This window comes from Mesoplodon bidens, assembly GCF_964165515.1.
Source record: "Mesoplodon bidens genome assembly, chromosome: 14".
Taxonomy (NCBI): domain Eukaryota; kingdom Metazoa; phylum Chordata; class Mammalia; order Artiodactyla; family Ziphiidae; genus Mesoplodon; species Mesoplodon bidens.
In genome coordinates this window covers 29,211,017-29,219,084 of record NC_138170.1, presented here as the reverse complement: position 1 = coordinate 29,219,084, position 8,068 = coordinate 29,211,017, and positions in this window count along the sequence as shown.

Below are 8,068 nucleotides of genomic sequence, written 5' to 3'. Positions count from 1 at the left end.
AGTGCTACTCCCTGCCCCGGGCTCCTAAAGGCCACGCTGCGGGCCAGCAGTGATGGGAAGTGAAGCTGCAATACCCGGATTTATATGCTCCTGAGTCATTCCTAACCAGCTGTGCCTGCCTCCCTCTGCTGCTGACTTTGCAGAAGCGCCCCAGCTGGGCTCTTCCCCTCAAGGCTCCCAGGCGCCAGTCTGCACCCCCATTCTCCCTCTCCCTCAGCACCAGCCTCTGCCCTCCCCTCAGGCCCATCCGCCCCCTCTCCGTGCTCCAGTGTAGCCCCAAACACTAACCTCTGCCCCAATGTCACAGACACTTTTCACCGGCCACTTAGGAGGAGGTCAGGGGTTCCTTCTCAGCTTTGCAGAAAAAACATCCTTGTGACCCATGGCTGACTCTTTTCCGTTACGTGGGCCTCTCACTGTTATGGCCTCTCCTGTTGGGGAGCACAGGCTCCGGATGCGCAGGCTCAGCGGCCATGGCTCACGGGCCCAGCCGCTCCGTGGCATGTGGGATCTTCCCGGACCGGGGCACGAACCCGTGTCCCCTGCATCAGCAGGCGGACTCTCAACCACTGCGCCACCAAGGAAGCCCCCATGGCTGACTCTTAATCCCAGCCCCAGATGCTCTTAAATAACAGGCGGTCGGGGAAGGGAGGAGGCTAGGTCAGTGTAAGCAGGTGTTTGCAGGTCAAAGGAAGGGCTAAGGTGACTCTCTGCCCACTCAGGACCTCACACCTGGCATGACAAGAAAGGGATTCTAGTGGAATAAAAAACATATTTCATCTCGGTCCTGGTCCCTAGAACAGAGCTCTTAAAAACTTGGAATTTTCTGGCGACAGGAGTGTCTTTTGTTATTCAAAACAAACGCTTTTCAACAACACTTGAGTTTATGCTAACAAGGGGACTGAGAATAGACCCCTAGAGAGCTTCTAGATGGGAGATAGTCTCAGAAAGACTGAACTCTCACCTCTCTTATTGGGGTATAAAAGCTTATAAACACCATGAGAGATTCAAGGAGTTTTCAAGAAGTTTCCTGGCTGGTGAACACGCCCACATACTAGAAGGGCGTTGCACCCCACCTCCATGGAGACAGAGGCTCCCATGCTGCCAGGCCCCTTCCGTACCTCTGTACCTCTTCATCTTCATTTGTATCCTTCATCATAAACTTTAATAGTAATTACAGGGCTTCCCTGTTGGCACAGTGGTTGAGAGTCCGCCTGCCGATGCAGGGGACACGGGTTCATGCCCCGGTCCGGGAGGATCCCACATGCCGCGGAGCGGCTGGGCCTGTGAGCCATGGCCGCTGAGCCTGCGCGTCCGGAGCCTGTGCTCCGCAACGGGAGAGGCCACAACAGTCAGAGGCCCGCGTACCACAAAAAAAAAAAAAAAAAAAAAAAAAGGTAATTACAGTGTTTTCCTGAGTTCTGTGAGTCATTCTAGTGAATTATCGACCTGAGAGGGGTCATGGGGTTCCCCAGATTTGCCGTTGGCTGGGCAGAAGTGTGGTTGCCTGGAGAGCCTACTTGCACGTGGCATCTGAAGTTGGGGCGGTCTTGTGGGGCTGAGCCCCTAACCTGTGGGGTCTGTGCTAACTCCAGGGGTGAGTGTCAGAATTGAATTGAATTGTAGGACACTCAGATGATGTCAGAAAACACCACACATCTAGTGTCAGAAGTGATGTCAGAAAACACCAAAGAGGACCCAACGTAATCCAAGATCTCACCTCAAGCTGACTGCATCCGTGCCCCCCTCAGTTGATCAGGTTCAGGACTAACTCAGAAGAAACTGTGGGGTAAGCCAACGTGCTGCTTTACAATGAGACCTGTAACTCCCAGGAGGAACAAACACTGCGTCAGGGGGTTCCTGCTGCCTGTGGGCTGAGACCTAGGAGTGAGCCTTCCCAGGGGAGCTGTGCAGCCCCAAGTCCCCACCCCCATGGGGGTGACCAGCTGGACAGAATCACTAACCCCAATGGCTGGTCAAGGCAGCCCTCCTGAAGTCAGTTCTGAGGATGACGGTAGATTCTCGCTCCTCCGTTCCCCATCAGTCCAGAGGGTTACAATCTTATGGAAATGGATCACATTTTCTTTATCTCATGAAAATCTAATTATGTCTTTGTCCCCTATCTCACCAGCAGCCCATTTACGAGATGTCAGTTACCTTGCATGTGGCTTGTTCCATCCAAATTGTGTTGACTTTTCCCATTTTCACCTTCAGTCCCTACATCCCATTCCCACAGTGTTTTCCCAAATGCTGGAGTCAGCCTCCCATAGGGCCCCGAACACCACCTGAGAAGCCCGCCGTCCGGCTTCCGTGGTGCAGAAGCCACACTGAAAATGCCTTCTCCTGCGGCCAGGCCAGGAGAGCAGCTTAGGTCCAGCAGGAGCCTGTGTCGTGGATGGCCACTGTCAACGCAGCCACAGCCAGCCGGGAGCACAGCTCGTCGGCAGGGTGAGCAGGGGAGTGCCTGCCTACACCCAGCTCATGATGCCATGGCAGTGTGTGTGTGTGTGTATGTACGTGCGTGTATGTGTATATGTGTATGTGTATATGTGTATTGTGTGATATATGTGTGTATGTGTATATTTGTATATGTGTATATTTGTGTATTGTGTATCCATATATTGCGTATATGGATATGCGTATCCGTGATTATGTGTATGTGTATATGTGTGCATGATATGTATATGTTTATATGTGTATGTGTGTGTATATATGTGTGGTGTGTGTATGTGTGTATACGTGTAGGTTTATGTGTGGTGTGTGGTGTGCGTATATGTGTATGTGTGTATGTTTATGTGTGCTGTGATGTGTGTGTGTGATGTGTGTGTATGTGTATGTGTTTATATGTGTATGTATGTGTGTATATATGTGTGGTGCGTGTATATGTGTATGTGTGTGTGTGTGTGTGTGTGTGTGTGTGTGTGTGTGTGTGTGGAGAATACAGAGCCGCCATCCACAAGCCTGCTACCTCCTGCCAGTTGAAAGCTGAGCAGAGAGGAGAGGACACAGGAAAATGTGAAGTCCGTAACAGCGCTGCCTGAGACCCCAGGAGTGTCCAAGTGGGAGGGGAGCTGCCAGAGGTACCCCCCAAGAGGCTTGTAAGAGGCCCAGGGAAGCAGCAGAAAAGAAAGTGCCTGCCTTGGTTTCTGTTTCCCCACATACAGGAAGGGCCCATGTCAGCCCACTCAGGAGCTGTTTCCTCCTGGGCCTGAGAAGCTGAGAGAACCTCAAAAGCAGAACTTTGGAGAACCCTTGCTCAGCTAGAAGGACGAGGTCTGGCCAGGAAGGGGCACAGTCCTCCAGGCTTGATCAACAGGACTCCTCCTCTCACCCCCTTCCCTGTGCCCAATCCCCTCCCCACTCCAGGCTCCCAGCTCTTATTTCTCCCACAAGAACGTAATCTGCCAGCAGGAAAGAAGCACCAGGACGTTTCTAATCCTTGCCGAGAGGTTTCTCTGTTCTCTGGCCAGAAAAAATCAAATGGACATCTTATACATTAACACTTAGAACCACTCATTGGTCAGGACCTCTCACAGGTTGGTTGTCCCTGTCTCCACTGAATGGTACAGGGCCGTCCGCCTAGAGATGCAGACCCTTAGCTTCAGACACCCCAGAAGTTTTTGATCAGCCATATCAACCCCTGACAACACAGGGTGAACAGCTGGGAGTGGCTGATCCCGCAGTTTTGATGGAAGGAAGAGACCCATGGCTGCAAGCAGGGCCCTGGGCAGCTGTGAACTAACAGTCTCCCTCCTTCAGGCATCTCTCCCGGGATTAGTTTTGAGAACCATCCTGGCCTCATGCTCAGTCTTCTGGCAGGGGTGAGGCTGAGCCCATACCCAATTCCCAGGATTAAGCCTATGGCTCAATGAACATAACCCATCTCCCTGACCTCCATTACTGCTTCAGGGCTGAGCATGTGACCCAATGCTGGGTTTTTGTTGAAACTATTGGAAAGGGGAAATTCTTTCCTCTGAAGTTACAGAGCTGTGAGGTTCTAAGCTTGGAGCTACCCAGATCACCATTGGGGAGAGTCTGCCTGGCATCAACGCCAAAGCAGAGGCAGCCAAGGGCAAGGCTGGAGAGAGATAGCTTTGTGGCATGATGTGAGAAAGAGAAAAAAAGAAAGAAGGAAGGAAGGAGGGGGGGAAGGAGGGAGGGAGGGAGGGAGGGAAGGAAAGAAGGAAAGAAGGAAGGAAGGAAGGAAGAAAGGGAGAGAGGGAAGGAGGGGAGGGGAGGAGAGGGGAGGGGAGGAGAGGGTAGAGGAGGAGAGAGGAGGGAAGGAAGGAAGGAAGAAAGGGAGAGAGGGAAGGAGGGGAGGGGAGGAGAGGGGAGGGGAGGAGAGGGGAGAGGAGGAGAGAGGAGGGAAGGGAGGAAGGAAGGGAGAAAGAGGGAGGGAAGGAGGGAGGAAGGAAGAGGGAGGGAGGAACGGAGGGGAAAGAAGGAAGATAGATAGATAGATCCATGGATACATAGATGCATAGACAAATAAAGCATAAAACAGAAAGTAAAATATTATAGCATGTACCTGTTCACAAGAGCTAGGATCAGTCAATCAGTAAGAGTGGGTCAAATATTTTTTCTCCTCTTCTTTGTATTCAAATACAAAAATACAGATTTTTCAAGAGCATTTCATTGCAGCATTCAGAGAAGGCATGTCAATCATTGTTAGCCTGCAGAATCAGAAAAAATATATAATACTATAATAAAATAAATACACAAGTTGGATGAGATAAAATTCTCACCCATCCTTGGCTCCCAACTTTCCAGCTTATAATGGAAACAATCCTGGAATTTCATTAGAAATATTGTCGTGTCCATGACCTGAGACAAGGACTAAAGCTCTGTCAATGCTGGACTTCTTGGGTAAGGACCCATTGCCAGCAGAAGGGCAGGTACCCATGTAGCGACCTCACTGGAGAAGTAAGCCCTGCCTGCGGGGGTAAGTGAGCCAAGGTCCCAAGGCAAGGCAAAGCAACAGCTGTCCCAGTTTCCTGAAGGGAGGAGGGCCTGGCCATGCTACGCTGGTTGGTTACAGAGTGGGGCACAGACTCCAAATAAAAATACATCCTTACTGACCCAGGTTCCTTCAGTTTGCAGAAAAAGTAATGGGCAGGGTCATGGGGGCAGGTCGTATCGCAGGATACACGTGCACAGGACCCAGGAGTGTCAGGAGGGCTGGGCTGCATCTGAGGTGGTTCCAGGAACCTCAGCAGCCAGGCTCTTGGGCCTTCACTCTGCTGCCCTCCCCTCTGTGTCTCGCCTATTCCCTCCTCCGCACCATTCTCTTTTCTCTGCCAGATATATTCCTCGTGTGCTTTGCTTCTCTGCCTCACAGCTTCTGCCTATTCTTGGTTTCTGCAGGTGCCCCATGGTGGCCCCTCCAGCCTTTCTCTAACTCAGGGCCCTTCCAACTCAACTCCTCTCTGTTAACTGCCTCAATCCCTGGGTATTTCCAGGTTCAAATTCTTTCCCAGAGAAGTGGTCAGAGTCCCATTCATCCCTTCACATCAGTACCAACCAGAGATTCCTGGCCAGTCTTGTTCTTATCGCTTCCTATTTGCCCCAGTGGTGAGTGTCTTAGTCAATTCAGGCTGCTATAGCAAAAAAATCACAGACTAAGAGGCTTACACAAGAGAAATTTCTTTCTCACAGTTCTGGAGGCTGGGAAATCCAAGATCAGGATGCTGGCAGACTCAGTTCCTGGTGAGGGCTCTGTTCCTGGTTTGCAGATGGCTGTCTTCTCATTGTAAACTCACAGGATGGAGAGCAGACAGAGAGGCAAGCTCTCATGTCTCTTCTTTTACAAAAAAAAAAAAAAGAAATTTAGTTATTTACTTTGGCTGCACCGGGTCTTAGTTGTGGCCCATGGCATCTTCGTTGTGGCATGCGGGATCTAGTTCTCTGACCGGGGATGGAACCCAGGCCCCCTGCATTGGGAGCATGGAGTCTTACCCACTGGACTACCAGGGAATTCCCTCATGTCTCTTCTTATAAGAGCAGTAATCCTATCATGAGGGCTCCATCCTGGTGACTTAATTACCTCCTACAGGTCCCATCTCCTAATACCATCCCAGTGGGGATTAGGGTTTTAACATATGAATTGTGACTGGATGCATTCAGTCAGTGAGGAAGGCATCTCCTGCCCCAAATAGTACAAGATGGCCAAACACATGACTTATGACGCTGGGCAGATAATACTCACGGCAGTTTACTAGTCACATACTGTCACAGTCCGGAGGAGGACACTGTATACCATGCAGGGCCACACGGGGGTTACACCCAGGAGGAGAGGGAACCAACAAGAGCCGTAAGAGGTCAGCTTTGCAGCAACAAGAGGATAGTGTGTCCCTGGTTCCTGCAGGAGGATGTGATTGGCTTGTTTGAACAGTTTCTGGACTGGCGGGTTAGCAGAACCCAGTAGGTTGAAAACTGGGTGGAGGGCTTCCCTGGTGGCGCAGTGGTTGAGAGTCCGCCTGCCGATTCAGGGGACACGGGTTCGTGCCCTGGTCCGGGAAAATCCCACATGCCACGGAGCGGCTGGGCCCGTGAACCATGGCCTCTGAGCCTGCGCGTCCAGAGCCTGTGCTCTGCGGCGGGAGAGGCCACAACAGTGAGAGGCCCGCGTACCGCAAAAAAAAAAAAAAAAAAAAGTACAGAACCTAATTTTCTGATCATAATAAAACTAGAAAAAATTTTGAAAAGATGATTGAAAAAATAAAAACTGGGTGGTGCCTCCCTGGTGGCGCAGTGGTTGACAGTCCGCCTGCCGATGCAGGGGATACGGGTTCGTGCCCCGGTCTGGGAGGATCCCATATGCCGCGGAGCGGCTGGGCCTGTGAGCCATGGCCGCTGAGCCTGCGCATCTGGAGCCTGTGCCCCGCAACGGGAGAGGCCACAACAGTGAGAGGCCCGCGTACCGCAAAAAAAAAAAAAAAAAAACTGGGTGGAGTGCAGCTGGTCCAGTTAAGGGGAACTGGCCAGGTGGGGGGACATATCTGGTGAGAGCTGGGGAACTCAAAGTTAGGCTTTTGAGGCCCTGTAAGCCTCAGAAAATATCATGGCAATAAGTGAAATTTTAGGCCTTACAATGCAAGCCTCTGAATCCGCTGCCCTGGTGACAAGTGCCCACCTCAGGCAAGAAGCTGGAGCATGGGGCAGGGTCACATGCTGCTCAGCATGGCAGCCCAGACATGGTGACTAACACGCCAGGCGTGACAGCAAGATGGAGAGCAGTGTCATGTTTGGACACATCACGGGATAGTTCCCTAGAGGCAGCCCTGAGCCCACAACTTGTATTTCATTTCTACATCAGCTTGCGCTATGAGCTCATAGCCGACACTGGGAAGAAATAACATTCTCCCGTAACTTGCTACTTCGAATTATGAAGAGTAGGAACAACCAAGAATTTCTTAGAGAAGACATAGATGTCTTCCATGCCCACACAGTCCACCCCTGTGAACTTGCGCGTCTTCACTTCCCTGATGCCCCTGCCCCCTCAGACCTCAGATGTCCCTGGAGCTGGCCTACAGATGCTCCCTCGTGGACCCCATCGCTGACTGTCCATCCCTTGTCCATCACCATATTTTAAAAACCCCAGTTTCCCCATGTTCCTTCAAGATTCCTCCTAATGTCCCGGACCTTAGCCCCGACCCCTTTGCACCCAGAACACCACGCTGCTAGTCACAGTCACTGAAGGAAAACGTCCCCTCCCCAGGACCCTAAAGAGGGCACCTAACTAGGACCCCCAAGGAGGGGAGGGCCGCTCTGCTGAGCCCACCCCACACTCACACCGCACCCTTTCTTCTTCCTCTCTGCTCCTCTCCTGTCTGGTGCGGGCCTGGATTCCTGCCTGGCCCCTGGATGGGGGATTTGGACCCGATGTCTGTGATCACAGTCTCTGTGAAGAGTGGGAAACCTGATGTGTCTCCCCATCGGGAGCAAAGGCAGAGAACAAAAGATGGTCCATGAACACCTGGGAGGAAAGACCACCAGGAGGGTCGTGACACTGCAGACACTGCAGTCCTAGCTCTGCTGCATTTCAATAAAAGCCAGAGATAAGTACTGT